This window comes from Sciurus carolinensis, chromosome 10, assembly GCF_902686445.1.
Source record: "Sciurus carolinensis chromosome 10, mSciCar1.2, whole genome shotgun sequence".
Lineage (NCBI taxonomy): Eukaryota > Metazoa > Chordata > Mammalia > Rodentia > Sciuridae > Sciurus > Sciurus carolinensis.
The window spans coordinates 122,629,176-122,646,653 of record NC_062222.1 but is presented as its reverse complement, the minus strand read 5'-3'; the positions used below and the strand labels follow the sequence as shown (position 1 = coordinate 122,646,653).

Below are 17,478 nucleotides of genomic sequence, written 5' to 3'. Positions count from 1 at the left end.
TGGGTCTGGGGATTAATGTGAGTATAAAATTCCTTCTGACTCTTACTCCAGAGACTTGATTGTGATTCATCTGGAATGGGTCTGTAAAACTATCATTTCACAAGTAGTCCATGAGATTATTTGGATCAGTAAAACATTACAAACCTTTATTTTTTTATCCAATCCTTTTATCTTCAAATAAGGTAATGCAGGACTAAATAGATTCAGTTTGTCAGTTGTACAGGGATAGTTAGGCCCAGGACTTGAGGTGATGCCTTCATTTCCCTATCCCCAATCCTGTCATCTTTGCACTGCATTAGAAATATTTAGTCCAAGGAAATATTTTATTAGAATAAACAACTTCTGCACAGAATATTGTAGCAGGAAGGATTTTTTCCTGGCATGTAGTGACAATTCTGGAATTCAAAATGGGATAAAGGGCAAATGACTCTAAGACAAAAAAAGTTTTATTGTCACTCAAATCATATGTCACATAAATAGCCATTTATGTCCTATGTAAGCATGCATGTATGTGTATGCACATGAATGTATGCTGGTATTTGAAAAATTACTTAATGTTAAACATGACCACAGAGCTGATAATAAAAGCATAAAGCCTTTGAGGAGCTGTTCCTAGAACTGTCCCCAATGAGAAAGCTCTATCTATCTATCTATCTATCTTCTATCTATCACTGCTTCTACTGAAAGAATGGCTCTAATAAAAAGCAAAGTTGTCCTTTCATTTGAGTCTATTTTCATCTATTCAGAATTGCTTCAGCAAGATTTTCAACTTTCATAAGAAATGCATGTTACACAGTATATACACAGGCAGAAAGAAGACTCCTTAAATAAAAATTCAATAGCAGGCTATTTACCTGGTCTAGTGGTCCTCAACCTTGGTGTTTATATACAATGAGTACTTGGAAGGATCTTGTAATTCAGGACCTCATAAAGATAACAGAAGTGGTCATTTAAAATGCTCTGACCTCATGGAGTTGTAACTGTGATGGAGGCCTTCCATTTTGCTACAAGAAAGTAATTCTTCCAGGGGTACTTCAGGTGATGGACTCAAATACTTGGTGTGGAAGGAAAAATAGACATATTGATTGCTATGGCACCTGCCATGGGTTGAACTGTATTGTATCCCTTAAAATTCATATGTTGAAGTCTTGACCCCCCTATGCCTCAGAGTATAACCTTATTTGGAAATAGGATTATAGCAGATACAATCAGTTTAGTAAGGTAAAGTCACATGGGTGCATGGTTGTCCATTTATGCAATGTTGTAACTGTGTCCTTATAGAAAAAGACTAATTTGTGCATGGAAGGAGACATACACACAGAGAAAGAATACCATGTAGAAATTGGAGGTCTGTTGACACAAGCCATGAACCACCAGAAGCTAGGAGAGAGGCCTGGAACAGATTCTTCCCCACGGCCTTCCCAGGAGGCATGGTACTGCTGACAGGTGATCTTGAACTTTGGACTGTTAGATCTGTGAGAAAATAAGTTTCTGTTTTCTAAACCGCTCCATTTGTGGTACTTTGTTATATATGTCTGGAAACCTAGTACAGTACCCCTCAGAATAGGACCTTCAACCAGGTGACACATTTTAAGGCAAGAACAATGCAGTAATGGGCACTTAATACTAATGACATCTGCTGGTTAACTCCAAAGGCTTATGTATTTAGAGATCCTAATGCCAAAGGAGAAACACCTGTCAACAAGATACTAACCCTGATTCCCTTGAAATTCAAGCTGATTCTTCCCCCTCAGCCATGCAGGGTTCCCGCACAGCTGTGCCAACAGGCAGAGAAGGGTGACTGCTTGACATGGTTGATGGATCCTGGGCTGCCAGGATCAATGACAGGTGACTGCTCTGTGTGGACGATTGCTGTCATCAATGAACAAAAGGCGGATGGTGCTTGTAATGCAGGAGGTCCTCAAGGACACCTCTTAGTTCCCTTTTACCCATCAGAACTAATGATTAGAAAATTGAATCTACTTAAATCCCCTCAAAAAGACAAGTAGGACACACACCTATGGGGACGAAGTTTCAGGCCACCGCCTCTCCAGTCAAGGTGCAGGCAGAAGGCACGAGGGACCTTAATAGATGGCAAAGGTGATGGCAAATTCTGCCTCACCACCAGCAATTAAAGCAAGATGAAGGAAGCTAAAGTTTATGATGACTTGTGTTCCCTGTTTTCCACTAATTTATACCATGACTATTGCCTAATATTTTAAGTTTAGTGTAGAATGAAGGAATTAGTGTTACCCCCATGATGCACTGACAACTTGAAATCATAAGTTTTCAATGTCTGCTGGACAATGTGGTTGCTGAGTGCCTAGGGGGACCTTGTTGCAGGCAATCTTGTCTCTGGATTTGTTCACTCCTCTTCCTCACCCCACCTTTGCCTTGAGAGGCTAACCTGTACCCCCTACAGCAGTGGACTCCTACAGGCTCTGGCTCCTGTTGGAGTCAACCAGTGGGGCCACAGGAAAAAGCAGAAGAGAGGAGAAAAGCCTTGCTACCGTCCTCACCCTCCTGAACTCATGGTGCTCCACCTCCTACATTCTCATCAGAAGATGAGATGGTCTATGAAATGGCCCACATTGAGTATTTTTCTTCTTTACTGCTGGTGACTATTTTTTCTCTCTGCCCTTTATTCCTAGAAATGGTAATGGGTAACCCTGTCACTACTCCACTGCTCTCTATTTCTTGATTTTTCCCTTTATCTTTGAAATCATTTTCTCTATTGAACACTCCTCCAATTACTTGATTGGAGTCTGTAATCATTTATTTGCCAGGACCCTAGCAAAACAGAAACTCTGGCTTGTTGAGCTCTCTGTATAATGTAAACAAAACTATATTTAGCAAAGTCAAATTGTATGTAAATGCAACTCTCATTTTAATTCCTAATTTTCCCTTCCTAAAAAATTCATGAAAACCTCTGCCTGGTTGTGGGTCCAGTCCACTGCAGATGTCTTCTTTGTCAATGACTATATTGGGCTGGTCCTCACTGGTGGGATCTCAGCTGCTTTTGTCCCCTAGCAGTCCACACTGGGTATTTCCTTTCCTAAACACAGACCATTGTTATATCCAAGTCAATTTTTTCTCAATCTGCAGCAAAGTTTTAGAAGTCTAAGTTTCACTTGGATTATCTTCTTTATGTATGACATTACTAAAATTTTTTCTCCCTCCAATATATTTTGGAAAAAAAATCTGACCAGGTACTACCTTTATTCTGACAATTGTTTCATCTCTGCATTTCTCACTAAATTAACCCTTTCCCTGTCCCTCCTGTCCTGTCCACTCAGTACTCTATAATTGCACGAAGCAGTTATGGGAGCATTCCATTCTGCTGCTTTTCTGGAAGTATCCTTATAGTGAACTGAACTCAAAGCAGTTGTGTCTTATTTAATAGTAGCTCTCACTTCTCTGGAGTGTTACCTTTCAACTCTCACATGTGTAAGTTCCCATGGGTTAACTGCAGTCTCCCTGCTACTCATTTTACATAGGAATTGTTCACAGAGCATGCCAGCTCTGTGACTTTACCCTTTAGGCATTTTGGAATAATAGCAGATATTCAAGGATAAGAGGAAACCTCGGGGTCCACAAGCCATCTTGTCATCACTAGCAACAAGATTAACTGATGCTCTGGTCCCATAGATGCTTCTAGGGTGCATTCTTGAGTTTCCATAAGTGACACCTAATCTTCCAGACACCATGCCACAGAGTCATCTCTTTCATCTTGAGTCCAGGCCACTCCATTCAACTCGATTCATTTTAATTCAAACCTGAAGATACAGATGGAAGAGTTAATTACATGTGCTTGGTCTTGTGAAAGTTGCGAGGAGGAGAAGGCTGCTATTGTTTCATGCTTGGCACTTTCCCAACCTCGATTTCACTTTCTCTTGCTTGTCTTCCACGTATTTTCACCCCTCACATATCCAGGTCACTGAGTGGTGCTTGGGCAAACCCTGACAGTTCTCCTCTTTGCTTGGACCTCAGGAAATGAAAGCTCTTCTGCTTTGATTTAAGAAAACACCCCTACTCGGTATGTATTCCAAGCAAGGCTGGCTTTAATCAATGAACAAAGATCTAATATGCTCATCTTCTCTGCTGTTCTGTAAGATGAAACAGGAATGGGAGGAACTGATGTGATTGCCTCTCCCTGGGGCACAAGTTTGGGCTTAATGATGGAAGGCAATGGAATCCATTCTTATTAAAAATCAAAGTCTTACTAGAAAATAAGTTGGGAAAAAGATCCTAGTTGGAAAGGGCCCAGATGTTTTCCATTGATTTTCATCTTGCCAGTAGGGTTCTTTCTCCTACTGTTACCACATGAAGATTCTTCTCCCAGAAGCTCTTCTCCATGAAAACCTTAGAGCCTTCTGTGCTTTGCTTCTGTAATTGAAGAAGAGGTTGCATCAAAGAAAAAACAGTCTGTGGGAAAGGTGATGCTGAGAACAGTTCAAAATCATTTACCCACTGCCTGCCATTCACCTTCAGAGCACTTTTTCCATAGAGTTGTGCACTGTACTTTTTTCTACATGTTTTGAGATATATGTTCCATACGACAAAAAATATTTTAACTTTTATGTGAATAGTCTATGCATTTTGAAAAGTTTTAACAATTGTTGGCTTGTAACCACCAAAAAAATCAAGATGGAGAATTGTTCCATCACCCCACCCCCCGGCCCCCCAAATTCCCTTGTGTCTCAAGGCAAACTCCTTTCCAAAATCCTTTTATTTCTCTTTGGTGTATACTGAGCAGTGTAGAATAGCAATATGTTAAATTCCACTTTTCTATATCATCACTGACATTGTACATTCCCATTCTTTTCTATTTTTTTTTTTTTACTTGAGCTATTCTAATAATTGTGTAGTAGTATTTCTTTGTGGTTGAAATCTGAATTTCTCTAATGGCCAGTGCAGTTAATGTGATCTTTTGCCATTCAGTTCAAATATTTTGCCTATTTGGGGATGCTTGTTTTCTTACAATTGAATTTTGAGAGTTCTTTATATATTCTGGATATTAGTCCCTTTTCAGGTGTATGTGTGTATGTGATGCATGTACTTTTAAAATAAGTAATCCCCTTATAAATTTTGCAGCCCCAAAGAATCACATCCTCATTCTTTCATCAACATTTGAGTATCACTTATTCACCCACAACTATCGTATTCCTCATTCAATCTTTTAATATTAAAATTTTGATCAAAGGCATCTTGAAAGCTGAGTGAAAACTAAGGATGAATTCTCTCTCCATAAAAGTCCATATATATATAAATTTTTGTATTCCTTTTAAGGAGCCTGCAAGCTCTCTACTCCTAAAGTTGCACATGGACTATGAATCAGGGATCCCAGGTTAGAAATCCATGTATGTATCCAGTTCAAGTCAATTTGCATCATTGTAATTATCTGCCTTCTTAATTTTAGGTGGACACAAGTTATTTCCTGATGCTAAACAAATCATGCAACTGTGAAAATTGCTGCACAACAGACATATTCTTATTTATCTTGAGCAAATCTGCACAACTATGTGATAACTTTTCATCTGTTTAGTTCCATGTCAAGTTACCAGAGATGCCAGTCCAAAAGTCAGCATTTACAATTTTCTTTATCACTTCTATCCCTTAATTCTCAGCAGATGATCTTGCTGTCCACTTCCCAGAGTAAGGAAGAAATAATGTATGAATGGATTGCCCACTTAACTCAAATTCAGGCATGTATTCACCTTTTACATGCCTTTAATCTCAGAGCAGATGTGACTCTGCTTCAGACAATGGTGATCCATCATTTGGGGCTCTTGAGCCCATTCAATCCTAAGCCTTGTTCCAGGAAACATCTCCACCTGTTTTATTAATGTTGCCTCTTTTTAAATTTTATTGGTTCTTTTTAGTTATATATGATGGTAGAATCATTTTGATATAATTATACAAACATAGAAAATATCTTATTCTAAGTCAGTACCTCTCCTTCCCCTTCCCTCTCCCTACCTCCTCCTCTCTACCCTCTATTGATCCTTCTGCCATTTACCTATAGCATTTTTTAAACTAATTTCTTGTGGATGGACATGATGGTGAGACTTACTATGGTGTATTCATATTTTTACATAGAAAAGTTATGCAATGTTACTCTTAAATCACTACTTATTCTCAAGATATAATCCTGCTTATTTTTCCAGTTTTAAAAAAAGAGCACTCCCAACTCAATAGCTGATTTCTCACATTTCTCTATTTCTGTATATACTGTCCATTTTGCTTTTTTCACGAACAAGCTTTTTAGAAGAGGATATTACACTCACTGATTCTAATGATTACCTTTCTCATACCATCACCAACTCTGTAGCATGCCCAATACCCCAGTGACAAAAAATGAACTTAGAGAGCTGCTGGAGGCATGAATCAGTGACAGAGCCCTTGCCTACTGTGTGTGAGTCCTTGGATTCTATCCCTAGCACTACAAACCAACCAACAAACAAAAATACCACACACACACACACACACACACACACACACACACACACACGAATTGATCATTTTCAACCCCCTATTATACCTGTCATCTTGGAAATATTTGATAATGTTCATTCCTGAGACTTATTCCTCTCTTGTCTTCTATAGCAATACTTCTCCAAAATACTTTGTTAATGTCTACCAATCCCTCCTGGGTCTCCCTGAGTGCTTCTCCAGCCAAGCACCATATGTTGGTGATCCTTAGGGCTCTCTTTTTGACATTTTTTGTTCTCCATGTACACGGTGTTCCTGATGACTAAACTGCATGACATTTTTAACTACCATTTACCTATCAACCCATAAGTCACAAATCTTGACCTCATGCCAGAACACTTTTATGAGTTCTTCTCCCCAAGCCACTCACATCGAACCCATCCTAAATAGATGTCATCCACCTTTCCCAAACTCTTGTCCCAACTTGATTTTCCTCCTCTTTTCCACTTCTCAGTGGTTATTCCACTGTTTCTCTTTTTTGTCCAAGCAGAAATCTGAGAATTCCACTAAACAGTTCTTTTTCATATATTTTTCATTTAAAGTAGTCATTTAGTCACTCATCTATTCATCCACATAGGAAACACTTTCAGAGTGTACACTAGGTGCCAGACATTCTGCTAACATTTTGCCAGGTTGAATCAGACATTATCTTTGCTCTCAAATTGTTTATAATTTAGTGTTGCAGAAGCTACATACTATATTCAATGAGAGCCTAAAGGAAGGGGTATCCTAATCAGACTGAGGTGAGAGAGGCAGAAAAACTTGCCAGAGGCAATCCTTAAATTGAATGACAAAGGACAAATGGTAATTATCTAAAGAAAGGAGAGGGCAATAATACAAGAAGGAACAGCACATTTTAAGTCTTGGCAGTATGTTCTACCTCCTAATTCACTCCTGATCCTTTCACTTTCTCTCCAGATATATTGCCAGAAACTTAGACCCAGAAGGTCTACCATATTTCTTCCCAATATCAGTGAAGAGTCTTCCCGTCACCTCCTCTGACTTTACCTCTTCCTGAGTTCCACACCACTGCTAGAGGGCTCTTTGTAAAGCACCACTGTGAGCATATTTCTCTCCTATCTAAAACCAATCAATAGCATTAGATTTTTTTATTTACATCAAAATACATGATTATTTAGTTCCTCACTAGACTGACAGGTCCAGTGAGTCACCATTATCAGATGCTTCAATGACCATTCAGTTTCCCAGATATACCAATATTCTCATCAATTTTTACCCTTTCCACATTTCGACTCCTCCTAGGAATTGCTTCTTTCCTCTTACTCCACCAATCCCCACTTGCAACTTAATCAAGACTCGGTATGTGCCGTGTCTTTAAATGCTCAGGCAGACTTCAGCACTCTTTTTCTATGTTCCATAGCAACTTATGCATTTATTTATTATAGCATACATCACATCGTAACTATGTACTTCTCTATTTACCCATACAAACTGGGAATGTCTTTAGGAAAAAAAAAAAATCATATTCCTCTCCATATCCTGAGTGCTCAAAATAGTCCCTGACATATTCATAAGGACTCAAAATATTTATGGAGTAAGCATGAATGAATGAATTAATATCAGATATTTCCCTTGATTGATGAGAATGATTTCTGTTGTGAAGCAAACATTTCTTTCCTATCACCCTAAAAAGTTGGCTTGGACTTTTTTGATCTTGAATTTACCAAGATCTTACACTATGGTAGCTATTGTGCTAGGCACTGATAAAGGTGAAAAATATGCTCCCTTTTACCTAGTGGTTTATAGTCTGTGAGGAAAACAGACATGCAAACAGGTGACTATAAAAAAGAATTGTTAAAGAAATTTGATAAGGGAAAGAAAGAGAACTCTGACTTTGGGGATAAGTAAAGACGGTTTCCAGAGCAAATCTGGATTCAGCTGAGACATGAAGGGTGGACAGAAGTCTGGGAAGGCCCTTTCAGACAGCCAGAATTACAAGTGAAAGTCCTAGGTTAGAGGGAAGGTGCACCCCACCCAGGAAACTCAAAGATCAGTCTGGATGAACCATCGTAATCCAGGGAGAGTTAATAGGAGGCAGGCTGTGAAAGTCTCTAATAACTCGCGGGGATTACAACAGGGGCGGAAAGATAAGGTTAGAGGAGATCCTAGAGAATGGCAGGTGTGCAGGTGGAGAGTTAGGAAAATAGGTGATTTCAATCCTCCAGGGGAGAGCCGATGGAGATGTCACAGGAACTCCCTGGGACCCAGCTTCCTGTAGGACTTTGCTCCAAGACCATGGATGAGAAAAGTCACTGCACTCTGAAGAGCCTTGACAATGACAAAAGAGCAATGGAATAAGAGCCATGGCCTAGTGGCAAGAAGGAGCCTATCTCTGGCTTCTTCCAGTTGCCCATTTAAATATGCGATTTAATTCTTTTCAAGATAAGGCACGAGGGACTTAAACTCAGCACTGGTGCTGGCTTGAGAATTAGGCCTGAGCTAGCCACAGCACAGACATAAGAGTAAGCTACAGAATACAGCGTGAAACAACAGGAAAGGCTTGCTCCACAGGCCAGAAAAAAACTGCTCTCCATGGTCTGCCCAATAGCAGCTGAAATGACTGGCAGTAAAATCTGAGTCTCTGCAATTGGACAAAAGTTAAATTGGATAGGGAGGCAATATGATTCCTAAAAGGAGTCTCTATCATGTACCTCCCGGTTATGAAATGGATGAAAAATAGGGCTTCTCTGGTTTTCCGTCACAGCCTAGCATGGGCATCCAGGCTGAGTCCAGATTCTTCTAAGTTGCTACTGTAATTTTGCTTTCTTAGAATCTGGCTCCAAGTCTTCCTTCCCTTCAAGGAAAGGTCACTTGAGAGGAAAGGTAGAATTTCAGTGTGACAGCATAGCATATTTTCTATTTTATTCCTTCTTTCAAGAATGGAGGAACTTTAGATTATAGAGGGAAATGAGAGGGAGGGGGTATGAAAATGGTGGACTGAGACAGACATCACTACCCTATGTACATGTATGATATTATGAATGGTATGAATCTACATCATGTTCAACCACAGAAACAAAATGATGTACCCCATTTGTGTACAATGAATCAAAATGCAGTCTGTAAAAAATTCAAAAAACAAATGATTAAATTAAAAAAATAACTATATTTGGAAGAGATCCCCAAAACCTCCCCACTAAGCCCCATATTTAAATGCCTCACAGCATAGCTTCCTCTTAGTTTGATAACTTCAGAAAAAGATTTCAAGTGTCAACCAAGCCCCCTAATGCTTAAATATAACTTGTTTTTGCCATAAATTTTGGGCTCTATGTTTATGAAAATGAGAGATTCTCTTGTTGTGTATTACTCTGTATGAAAATGTGTGTTTTTGGAAGCCTAGGTTTTTCCATCACCCCTCAGGCACGCAATTAGAAGTTAAAAATATGGCATGAGGGCTTCATTCAGTGATATCTCCTCCAGATGAATTGCAATATATGCATGATATTACACATTCCATGAGGAAGGCCAACAGCAGGTTCTGCCTACCTCGAATCCCTGGTATCTCCCCCCTCATTCACTTTTCTCCATCCTAAAGGCCACTGTCACACTCAGTCCACTGCCCCCTCTCACCTGGAGGTTGTAACTACAGGCCACCCAAATGACTTTGCCCACAGTCCTGCCCAGGCAGTCCACACTCTGCACTGCAGCCAGAGAAATACTTCTAGAATGCAAAATAAATGAATCATGTCTCTCCTCTCTACTTAACACTCATCAAAAGCTTCCCGGTGTCATTAAGATAAAATTCAGGTCCTTCAGGATGCCCTTGGTAGCCTGGCATCCTGCCTTCCTTTCTTTCCTAATCTCTCTCCCTCTTGTTCTTCCCACTCTATGTTCCAATTGAGAAATGCCTACCTTTCAAGTACTTTAACAGAATTTCCTCCTACTCACTGAATCCTTAGCGCCCCTTTGTTTTTCAGTTCAGATAGCTTCTCAAAAACTTTTCTGCCTCTTCGTAAACAACATCGCCTGCCCCTTTTAAGTTCACACTGTATCTTGCATCTTCTTCCGTTACTTACCACACTTTATCACAGGTGATGATTTTGCTGTTTGAGTCTCCTCCAGGACTGTAAAGTTCCAAAGCAGAGAGCTACTCAAATGTGTTCGCTATTTCCAGAATCTACCAAAATAAGTTGTTTATCAATTTCTTGAATTAGTGAATGAGTGGAAGGATGGATGGTTGGTTTGATGGACCAAAGAGGATGGTCAAGTAGAGAGCCTATGTAGAGACTCTTGGGAGTTATGCAGGATTTACCTCCTTTCCTTAAAGTGAAAGTGACAAAAACATCATATTATTATAAAGGTTAAATACTCCTTATATTACTATAGACTCTTGGGAGTTATGCAGGATTTACCTCCTTTCCTTAAAGTGAAAGTGACAAAAACATCATATTATTATAAAGGTTAAATACTCCTTATATTACTATATACTATTACATAATGTTAACACTTAGTACATTGTATTAATATTTATTCTTTGTAAACCACTTAGAACTATGTCTAGTGTGTTGTAGGCATTCCGTCCCAAAATGTCAGCTATTATTCACAGTCAAAATAGCATGCTTTCAAAATTGTATAAATTCTCAAAATTATTATGAATAAATGAGAGGACAAAAAAATTAAAAAGCAAAAAAAAAAAAAAAAAGATACTCTAGTAGTTAAATCTCAGTATCTCAGTAAGGTCTCACTGGTATCTTGTTCCTTATTTTAATCACAAAAAATGACTTTGAGACTTTCTGACAATGTGCAGCAATTCATCCACATTCAGCAGTGATAATAGAATACAACGGAGTACTTTCTGCCCTAGGGTCCAAGTTCAGCGCTTATTACCAGAGTTATTTCTGCCAAACTCCTAACCTCCTAGACTCTGGACCCTGCTTGTGTTCCGAGATCTATTACACCTTCATGCTCCCCCGTCATAGCTGACCTTCCAGTCTTTGGTTTCTTGCCCGCCTACACTGGTGGTACCTGATTAATTGGGCTTCTGCTCTTGACCCTTCCTTGTTTGGCTTGTATCCAGGATGGGTCAATGGCTTTAAGGACATGCCCCTGGGTAGTGTACTGTGCCAAGACACACAGGAGAGGAGAGCCACAGCAGTTGGTCTACATTAGCATAATTATCTCCCAAATCTACTTTCAAAGGATTCATACTTTGTCTCTAACAAACCTATTTCTGACTTGCTCTTTATTTTTATTACTTCCTGAAAACTTGATGCTGTCCTTTTTAAAGGCTTTGATTAGCATTTTCCTAAAGTGACATTTCCTTGGAAAATGTTCGAATGGGTCTCAGGATCCTTTATACTGAAGAAAATGTACTTCTGTGATTACCTAAGTAGATATAAGCCAAAAGTATTTAATGCCCGAGGTTCTAGTCAACTTTTCGTTACTGTAGCGCAATACCCCACAGGACCTTCTCATGAAGAATATAGGCTTGTTTAGAATGCAGTTTGTGAGGTCCCAGCTCACGGTGCTGCCATTGGCTCCATTCTGGCGAGGCCTCCCATCAGGGTGGAGGCACGTGTGTAAAGAAGAGCCTGCATCATCCAACAGGAAGGAGTCAGAGACCTCACAATTCCTTCCTCCCAAGGGCATGCCCTAATGACCTGAGGGCATGCCCTAATGACCTGAGGGCCTCCCCACAGGCCCCTCCTCCCAGCATGCCCCTCCTCCCAGCATGCCCTAATGACCTGAGGGCCTCCCCACAGGCCCCTCCTCCCAGCATGCCCCTCCTCCCAGCATGCCCTAATGACCTGAGGGCCTCCCCACAGGCCCCTCCTCCCAGCAGGCCCCTCCTCCCAGCATGCCCTAATGACCTGGGGGCCTCCCTGCAGGCCCCTCCTCCCAGCAATGCCACATTGAGGATCAAGTCTCAAATCACAGTGGACTCTTGGGGGACACTTGAACTAGAGCCAGACCTCAGCAGCTAGTAGAGCAGAGGCAATGAAGACTCAAAGTAAACATGGCCTCAGGGCTGGAGAAGGATCATCAGTGGCCGCCGCACTACATCAGGGTACTCACTGCACATGTGGGCGGGCAGCTGCTACCACTGGCCAGCAGCACTGAAGAAGGCCGGTATTTAACAGCTCCTACAGTTGTGCCTTAGCATAATTTTGTATTAGAACATCTTAATTATATATAAAATTTGGGTTCCTTTTGACAAAATTATGCAAGGAATTTGATTTCAAACCCCAGTCCTCTTCCCTTTTCTTCCCCCATCTCCCTCCTCTACTCTACTGATCATACTTTCACACCTTTATTTATTTCATCGTACTTTCTCCAATCCACAGCACTCATCCACATTCAGCAGTGATAATAGAATACAACAGAGTACTACCTACACATGAGGGTGAAATTCCCTTTGGTACATTTACATACGCATATAGCATAATTCTGTTACATTCATTCCATATCTCCTTCCCTTTCCCTTCCTTCTTCCCTCTCATTCTCCTACTGCTTCTCCACTTATCTTCCCTATATCTTTATGATAGTCAAGGCCCTCCCCCACTGCCTTCTTTCCCCTATTTCTTAGCGTAAATTTTATCAAGCCTGTTGTCTTCCAACACAGCCTTTTTTTTTTTTTTTTCCATTTTTCCATAAGGCATTGCCCACTAGGAACTAATCCTTGAACTAATCCCAGGAGACATGATTTTTCACCATTAAAGACTCTGTCTACACATACATTTCCTTTCAGTTACCTATGTGAAAATTACTAACAAAATCACTGCAACTATCAGCCTTGTGAACCTACATGAGTAAGAAATAAACTAGGAAAGCCATACACTCTTCAGAAAAGCATCTTCGTCAAGACTTACTTCAGATGTGGCAGTGAGTGTAATTAGCATAATGATCTCCTGAGTCCTCCCAGACTAGAAAAGACAGGAATGGGCAAATGGTCTAATATGAGAATTTACTCCACTGTCAAAACAAAGTCTACGCTATTATGTGCATTCAGAAACAGGAATTTGTGTGTCATTCCCATTCTTTTTCCAAGTTGGAATGTCATTGTTCTCCTGTCCCTTCACTGTGTGAAGGGAACAGATAACTGGCTTTTCACCACTAGACCAGAAAATCCACATCTGGATCTGATATATGTCACACAGTGATGCTGCATTTCTCAAGCTGTATTTTCAAACAAATGATATGTGGAGTTACTTTCTGCAGAAGACAAATAAGTAGACTTCACTAGTATTTATATATTAATCACACACACACACACACACACACACACACACACACATATGGAGAAGTCTGTGTAGGAAAGCCTGTTAATTGAAGGGGAGGATTGTGACAAAGGCTATTGGTTGATCAGTCAACACATACCCCAACACCTTCCTCTCTGGCCTCCTTCCTCAGAGGCCAGGAAAGCTACATGGGTACTTTCTTAGCTTCCCCTGGGACCAGGGCAAGCCACAGGACACTCTTCCAAACAGAGAGATACAAAGTTCACAGGTCATATGTGAAAGTTTTCTCTATACTGATAAAAGGAGCATAAGTCACAGATGCTTCATCTTGCCCCATGTTTGCAACATCAAGGTAGGCAGGAGATGCCTGTGGCATCTATTTGGTAGCCATGAGAAACATTCCAAGGGAGCCAAAGAGGTGCAGACCCTGACACTATTGCACGACCGAACAAATGTCAGCAACCACCCACTTCCCAAATCTGTGGAGTGAACAGTTATTTACATAATTCTAAACCTCTGTTGACTGGGTTTTCTGTTGTTTGTGATTGAAAGCATACTTAGTTTACAGAGCCCTTTGTAAAGCCACTGAAGTCTCTAGCATCATTTCCCTAATAAAAATAATAGTGAATTTATACTGCATATCTCTACTTTCTTAGATCAAAATCTCTGTTCCTTCACAGTCCATGTGGGATATTTGCTCTCTGCTATGAAATCTGTCAGAGGTGATAGATAGGGTGCAATTTTGTAATAGCCCCAACTGGGCAAACAATACAAGGGCCAGATGGCTATTATGATACATCAATCTTTCCAGAAACAAATTTTATAACCCCAAATTTAGAAACAAAAAAAATTATAGAGAAAAAAATAAAAGATACTATGGAGCAATAATTAGACATGAATCAACAATGAAAAATTCACAATACTCATGCTTTCACTTCCAAGTACTGTGCCCCAGGAGACACTGCTGATGATTATGGCACATTTTCCCACACTTACCACTTACCACTGAGAAGCTCCTTACACAAAGTTCCAGGCAGCCACGACCAGTCGACTGGAGTTGGCACATAACGTGAAACCCAACTGTACCTCTTAGGGATCACAGGCACACATTCCGTAGGTATTTGATTTGTGACCCAAGCACAAGTCCTTGCTCATCAGGATTTGGTTGCGTTTTTTGAAGGGAGGGGATCCTAAATGAGTGTTCCAATCACATTTTTTGCCATCTTGTTTCCCTCAGTCCTAACTGACTTTGTCATCTTCTTGATTATTCAACAAGATATGCCAGCATCTCATTGAATATATTCAAAGTTTCGCTATTTTATTTGCTAGGAAAAAATTCATATGGATAATTGACTTCACTTAATTCTACCCTTTTATCTTTATATCTGAAACTTTTTCGAAACTATATGTATTTTTCATATTTGAAAAGATGCCTTCACTACCTCTTTCGAAAGATTATCTACCCTTTTAAACAAACCACAGCTGTCAATGGAAAACCCTGCTTCTAGATACAACTTTAAGAAGACTACCCATCCCCTGCCCAAGAAAACAGATCCTTGTTCAACTGACTTTCTGTTTCCCACTTCAAATCTGTCTGGATACCTAAAGGATAGATAAAAAGGAGTAAGCTACTAGGAGTTAATACTTGCCAAGCACATTGAAGGTATTTATTTGGTCTGGGCCACATTGAAAGCATGCTGAAAGATACTGTAGAAGATACCAAAATAAAGAGAGATGCTATCAAGAGACTCAGGCCAATTACTGTTTAGTGACTTGAAAGGGAAGAACTATCTATGAGAGGAGCAAATTAGAAGGTATAAAGAAAATAAAATAAAGTTTGTGGGGAACAAAATAAAGCATAAAATGTGATTTAACAACATATTAGAAATAAGTGTATGTACATGCAAAATAACCTAAAAATAGGTTTCTACTACAAGCAAAGCCAGAAGTAAAGGGAGAGTAAAACAAAACAAAACAAAATACAGAAAGGTTGACTTAAAATCAACTGAGGTCAGTGAGAAAGAATGGACCTGGAAATCCAGCTCCTCACGTTGGGATGACCTAATGCTGAAGAATACTCCTAAGGTCTCTAGGGATACTTTATACCCTCCCCAAGGAGATACTAGAAAACTGCATGAAACCAAGGCAACAAGAAAAAAGGAGAAGGTATCCTAACCATGTACTCAGTCACTCATTTATTGAAAGATTTAGTGGGTTTCTACCCCACCAGGCACTACTCTAAGGGATGGTACTCCAGTTAACAAAGGCCTAGAAACCCCTGCCTTCATGGAGTTCCATCTCTAGAAAGGGAAAGAGATGATAAAACAATAAGGAGACGTGAGATGATATCATTGCAGATTGTATAATTATGCAAAATGAACCCTGAGTGCTTGATGGCTCCTCAGATACCACAGACCTGTTGTTAACAAAATCAGTGTGAGTAGATGAATTATGTATTTGCATATATGAATCACCTTGCCTGTTCTGTGAGTCAGCATCTCTCCCTGTGAGAAACCACGGCTTGGTAAATGGTAGAAGCTCAATTTCCTAATCAGGAGACATGCATTTTACTAGGCAGGCTGTGGCAGATTGCTCTCTCTGACCTTGGATTTGGCCAAGAAAGGTTAAACTGAAAGAGAGGGGAATATAGATGTCGCAAACAACAACCCCAGAAAATAAAGAAATTCTCAAGGAAAAACATATATACAAGAATGGATGAAGCAGTTACATTTTCTGGCAGGACTGCTGTTCCACGCCCTCCATCCCTCCATCCCTCCCTTCCTCTGTCCATCCATCCATTAGCTTATCTGTCTGTGTATCCTGGGAGAACTGAGAAACCTGTCCAAAGGCATAGGCAAATTTATTCTCAACAGAAAAGAGTTGCCCTGATTTAAATTGGCTTACAAACTCAGAGTTAGGTCCCATGGTATTTACTCTGTAGGCTTTGTCAATAGAGTTGATTCCTGGGAAAACAAAACAAAACTGTGACATAAGTCATATTTATCTTCAGTCCAGACTCTTTTTCTCTTTCTCTACTTTGCCAAATCTTTTCATTTCCTGTTAAACACATAAGCCTGAGTATCCAGTTTCCCAGAGTGGCTTGTGGTCACTGTCCTTGATAGGGAAAGTCACACCAAAGTCCTAAAAAGAGAAAACGTGCCTCCTGTCAGAGTTATGACTTGCTTTTTCCATGAATGATATGGAGAGATTCTGTAAGACTTTAAAGGGAATCCTGGGAAAATTAGGTTAAATACCATCAGCCCTACATGGACATATGTCTTTGAAGTCTACTCCTTGGAATTCCCTCAAGACAGAAGTTAAATGATAACCCTCTGTAAAAACATGAAAGCTCTCCTTTCACTGAAGAAACAGGAAAAGCAAGCAATATCCCTGGACACTTTTAACCTCAACTTCTGTTTAGCCCACCTCGAATCCCTTTGACTGACTCCCTGGTCCACCTTACAGCTGGAGAGATTCAGTAAACTAGAGATTTATAACATATGACAAGTCAACCCAGATTCTTATGAAACTAGATATGAGTCAGCAACATTAGAGCTGCTTGAAATTCAGGGCATTTCAGAGTGAAGGGGAGAAATCTCCAAGAATTTCACACAGAATGTTTGACTCTTCTGAAAAATTGCTGAGAATTCTTCAGAGGCAAGTGGTGCCTGGGTTTCTATTTTCTGCAGCCAGGTGGTAAATGAACCAAGGCTTTGCAAACAGAGATCAGACAGTCCACAGTAAAGAGGTGTGCATCATCTTGGGGTGTCTGATTGCTTCCACACAA

The 17,478-nt window shown here is 40.1% G+C and overlaps 1 long non-coding RNA gene across 1 annotated transcript in view; it reads right to left on the bottom strand.

The window, feature by feature from the left end:
* Nucleotides 1–428: 428 nt before the first annotated feature.
* The window catches only part of LOC124994078 (uncharacterized), a 28,335-nt gene continuing 11,285 nt past the window's right edge, over nt 429–17,478 (bottom strand). The window contains exons 2-3 of the long non-coding RNA XR_007110447.1: nt 10,530–10,773; nt 429–4,386 (exon numbers count right to left, since the gene is read on the bottom strand). This is a non-coding gene — a long non-coding RNA (uncharacterized LOC124994078). The remainder of the gene's footprint in view (nt 4,387–10,529; nt 10,774–17,478) is intronic.